Here is a 6,000-nt window from a genome sequence, read left to right as displayed (position 1 = left end):
GTGTTTGTACAGTGATATTAACAGGATGATAGTTCTCTCCAGATTCAGACCGACACCAGTACACTCCAGTGTCTGATGTGATGATGGAGCTGAATGTACATGTAGATCCTGTTTGTGATGCCCAGCGTGATGAACAATCTTCCATCCCCCAATGGTCTGTGTAACTTCTCACTCTCCATCTATCAGAGTTACTCTGGTCCTCACAGCTCAGAGAGAGAGAGACAGATGTGAAGTGTTGAGTTCTGCTGGGACTGATGATCAGAGAGACTGGAGGAGAAACACCTGAGAAGACAATTACAGCTGTAACGTTTGAAAAATGTGCATTAAAATTCTCTCTTTTAAAGATGAACTAATCGTTTAAGTTCTGTCTGAACTCACCAGTGACCCATACTGGCTGTTTGTTGCTGTATGATGTCTTATATGCTGGTTCTCCTCTCTCTGCTCTGCACACATAAACTCCTGTGTGTTTTACAGCAGCAGAACTGACAGTGTAGTTTCCTCCAGCTCCTCTACTGCTGTCTGAGAGCAGTTGATATTGATTGCCGTAGTCTGTAAAAAGTAAGAATGTGCAGTTGTCACTCAAAGAAGCATTTCTACAAAATCTTTAAAAGGTGATATAACACTCCACTTCACATGAACAACATTAAACCTTACCTGATGAAGAACATAGACACTAAAACCCCAACATCCAACCACTACAGGAGCTGTATACCTCACAGATCAGAGTCACTGAATCTCCTTCAGCCAACCACTTCTGTGGAGAAACACTTAAAACTGCTCTGGGAACTGAAATTAGGATTCACTCATTAATAACATGTTAAAGAAATATTCCAGGTTCAGTTAAGATAGTTAAAATCAATTTGTGGCATATTGTTTATAACCACAAAAATAATTTCCACTTGTCCCCCCTTTTCTTAAAAAAATAAAATAAAATAAAAAAATAGTAATAATAATAATTTCTGGGTTACAGTGAGACATTTACAATGAAAGTGATTGGATCCAACCTGTAAACATTAAAATACTCACTGTATCAATAGAATAACATTTTCTGTAAAAGGTTATGTCCAATTTTACAAATCAATAAATCAAATAAAAAAAGTACAAACCAATTCCCCTATATCTATTATAGCCACTTATTCAGTGTTTTATGAATCATTTTCACTGAGCTCTCAGAGCAGTTCATTACGTGAGAATAAATACTTGCTGTGTATTCTCACTGCTAATTATACTAATGCTAGTGGAGCTGTTATCTGATGCATGTGTGAATTTAAACTGATTTTAGTTCTTTTATTTGGTCTGCAGTGCAAAGAGATAAACTGATTTATCTGGCGATACAGTCAGTGATCACTGATCTGTCAGGCTCATTTCTTTTGGTGTATTTACACATGGACCATCCTACCATAGGGTTTGCAAACTGTCTGTGCAATTTAAAAATTAAATATTAAAATATTATCAAAACATTAATTGAGATGTTTTTGATTACTCCCTGTAGATTAAGCAAAATAAAATTACAAATCAACCTGCCAATAGTTCACATTTATTACCAAATATAATAATAATAATAAAAAAGAAAAATATAGTTATTTCATTATCATGAAAACTGAGAAAACTGAGAACATAGTAAAAAATATGGCCTAAAACACAGAAAAAAAAATAAAAATGTGCTTAACTTTCAGAAAAAGCATTTTCATTTGTCATACTCAGGAGGTCAAATGAAATACTGAGTTGTTTTATGTTCTGATCATTTTATATGAGGTTTCAACTCATTCATAACACTCCTTTTCTCATTCAGTTTGTATCAGTTAGTGTACAATCACACATATGAGATCAAATATATTAAACAAATTCTCTCACCTTCAGTGTGTCCAGAGTGGATGTTTGAAATCAACACTAAAACACAAAGAGAAAAGCTCACTACAGTGTGAATATGGAGCTAATAAAATTTGTATTATACATCAAACACATATGGGTATATTCTTCTTTCTCTTGTCCAACACCATAATTTTACACTCAAATGTTTCTCAGTTTCAGAAAAAACTATTTTTCTTCTAATTTGCCTAAAGCTAGTGGTGCCTGTATGAGTGTTGATGACGATCTGGTTAAAATATGATCACAAAAGTTAAGATTTAAGAACAGGGGTTTCCTCAAAATTTTAAAGGGGTCATATGATGTTGCTAAAAAGAATTTTGTGTATTTGGTGTAATGAAATGTGTTTATGCGGTTTAAGGTTTAAAAACACATTATTTTCCACATACTGTACATTATTGTTTCTCCTCTGTGCACCTTAACATATTGTGAAGCATTGTCCAGCCGGAGCGACGAGATAAAAACATAAAACCCATTATAAATGTGATATAAACATAGTCGAGTTTTCTTTTGGAAGGCAAAAACAAAGTAGTTTCGCTTTCTCAACGAAAAAAAGTCACACACCGCGGCCTTGAGTGAGCAGAGGCGGGCGGCTTGAGAACGGTGCGGCAGGCGGATTCTATGAAGGAGTGTACCTTGGTCTTGCAGCAACCACATGTGACGACCCCCAGCTGGCCGATTCGGCGATTCGGCGATCCACAGTGCAAAGTTGATGTATCTCCTCAGCGACCAGCACGGATCAGCTCCAGGCATGACGAAGCGGATATCGTCCTCTTTAGGAAGGCCAAACAAAGTGGTTTCGCTTTCACAGTGAAACACAGTGTCTATAGGACATGGCGGCGGCAACAACAATACTACAATGAGAATAAAAGGTACGCCTTCTTTCTTTGCGTGAACATCTGGGCGGCGTTATGTTCATCTTCCCACATACTGACGTAGAGATGTGGGGGCGTGTTAGAACGAGTCGTTTCAGTGGGGTGTGAACGAGTGTTAACTTTTATAAAGAATATCTCTTTGGATTTGAGACTTTAGTCTTTGCAATTTCACAGATCTTCTTTATTCACCAAGAGCTTGTAACACTCCAAAGAGAAAGGAAACTTTGAAATCACATCATATGACCCCTTTAAGAAGCTTGATCTATCCAGATTGAGTTTTGCGTGGGTTTCAGTTTTGTGTGAGACTTCATATGAGGCCAGATAAACATTAAAATGTCTGTTTCATATTTTATAGATTTCCTAATCATGGCAAAACTGTTTAGAAAACAACAAGCCAACAGTCTGATCACAAGCAGAGAAATAAATGTATAGACTCTTAAAAATACACTCAAACTTTCACTCATATATCATGAACTAGGGATGGGTTACTATGAAGCCCCAAAAGGGACATGATGATGAATAAAATATAAAATGGGAGAAAAAAATTTGGTTTGCTGACAAAATGTTTGCCTTTCCCTAAGAAACTTTTGCAAGAGAATGAAATGTTTTGTGAGCAAACACAAAAGCACTGAATTATAATTTTTTTCTCTTGTCTCATATTTCCCATCACAATTTCCTACATACTCTGTAGGATTTGAAATTTTGAGAGGAATTTTCAAAGAAAAATCCAAGAACACTAAATCAGTGTATCATTTTCATAATATAAGAGAAATCAACATCCACTGAAATACACTGAGAGAAAAAAATACTCACAGAGCACAAGAGGAAGTTGACTGAGCTCCATACTGACTGATTATGAGAAGAGGTTAAAGACACAGACTGTGTTAGAAATGTACAAACCAGTGAACAGCTGCTGACCTCTCACACTGGTTAGTGACACTGAGCTGAAATAGACCAAACTAACCCACAGATCTAATCTCTGTCTCCATCAGGCCTCTAACACTTGATGGTGCTGAGACTTTGCTGATATATAAATATAATTATGATCTCGCTTGCTCTTAAAAAATTAGCTACTTATAGATTCAAATGATTCTTTTAGTGCCCTTAAAAGAGAAACAGTTGGGGGGAAATTATTATTTATTACTATCAGAAGTCTGTTCAGTTTCTGTAAATGTAAGTATTTTATTCACATGGAAACTAAGGACTGTAATTTGTAACACAGGACACAGGAAGAAACAACAACACAGCAGCAAAACCCTGACAAAGGCACCTTGATGCCAAATACAAGAACACAGCAATAGCCTACACATGCTATTCCATTTACTGTGTATTTACAAAGACTTTTAATGACTTTTCACAGACTTTTGGAGCCATAAATTTAATCCAAAAAATCGTTCAACACTGAATCGTTCAACACTGTAAGCAGCAGTCAATGCGATCTATAGTAAATCTAAATAAATCACTATTGTTTTCTTTCCTCAGAAAGATTAAATCTACAGAGCATTGCAGTGCAACAAGTCTTCAGATTTACACTAAGGAATAAGGTATATACATGCTTACAAATTACAGTTCATGTGGTTGCAATGTCAAGCAGGCAAACATCATCACTGAGCCTTATGCTGTAAAGGTTTCTCTGTATTACAATAATAAAGTACAACAAAATATAAATATTATTAAAATACTTATTCTTGTATGATAAATCAATTTAGAAAAGTATCTTAAATATGCTGATAAATAGCAGCAACCTTTCAAAACTTTATGACCAGCTAGTTACTGTGTTGTCTGGCCTAAATGTGGCATTTCATTTTTAATAAAGCATAATTATAAATATCAAAATGAGGAAATAAAATGCCCAAGGCGATTATGTGCGCTCAACTGAAAAGGGACAGGGGTGTTTTTGGGAAGCTCAGTGAAGGCACAGAGGGGTAAGAGGAGGGGAGTGCAGTGATGACGATCAAGGGGTATAACTAGGGAAGCACCGAAATGAAAATTCTAGGCTGAAATGAAAAATGTACTTGGCCGAAAACAGAAGCTGTTTTTTAATAATTATTTATTATTTTAATAAATAATATTAAATATTTTTGTAAGACATTTTCATTTAACTCAGAATGTTAATGATACATAATTTACAAAATACAAGCCAATAAAATAGCCATACTTTTACTGAAAGTAAAACAATAAAATTTGACAGAAAATATTATTAATATATTAATATTAATTATCAATATAATATTTTTATTCAGTTCTATGCAACAGAATCAAATTCAACTGATTTAAAAACAAAACAACAACAACAACAACAACAACAACAACAAAAAACTAATTATCCAAATATAGTCCTACAAACCTATTACTGTCATATCTGAGCAGATCATAGCGGAGAGCAGATCAGTGAACAAGAGGGTGGCGTCATTTTACCAGCATTTCCCAGTACAGCTGTACTACAGTATGTTACAGGAGGTTCAGGGAGGCAAGTGAGGGGTCTGTGGCTTTCAAAAAGTATATACCACACTGATCCAAATCGGTAATTACCTTCAAGTGCAAGCAGACACAAGTGGCTTTCTCGCTACTGGTATATTTGAAGTCTTCTCTCCAAATCTACTGTGAACACGAAACACAGTTTGATGAAATTACATTAGCTTCACATAAAACAATTACACACACAACAGACAGAATAACATTTAACAATAATATGGAACAAATGAAACAAAATACTTTGTTGAATGCATGCTGGAAGAAAGGAAAATAATCTTCTTTATAAGCAATCTAATCTTCCTTATAAGTCTTTTGTGACCAATATAAGCTATTAGCAACGCATTAAAGGGATACTCCACCCCAAAATGAAAATTTTCTCATTAATCACTTACATCCATGTCATTCCAAACCCGTAAAAGCTTCGTTCGTCTTCGGAACACAATTTAAGATATTTTGGATGAAAACTGGGAGGCTTGTAACTCTCCCAACTGTCAAGTAAGTAACACTGTCAAGGTCCAGAAAAGTATGAAAGACCTCGTCAGAATACTCCATCTGCCATCAGAGAGAGAATACTTTCTGTACACAAAGAAAATGAAAATAACGACTTTTTTCAACAATTCCCTTGTCAACAGTCTCCTCTGTCTCTCCATATCACCCTATGCTGCGTATGCTCTTCTGTATCATCCACGCCACAAGGATATTTAAGTATATATAAGTCAGTATTTTTGTTTTCTTCACTTACAAAAAGTGTTCCCGTTGCTTCATATAACCCAGATTGCACGTC

The sequence above is a fragment of the Cyprinus carpio genome, chromosome A3 (genome assembly GCF_018340385.1).
Source record: "Cyprinus carpio isolate SPL01 chromosome A3, ASM1834038v1, whole genome shotgun sequence".
In the NCBI taxonomy this organism is placed as follows: Eukaryota; Metazoa; Chordata; class Actinopteri; order Cypriniformes; family Cyprinidae; genus Cyprinus; species Cyprinus carpio.
This window is presented reverse-complemented; position numbering follows the sequence as displayed.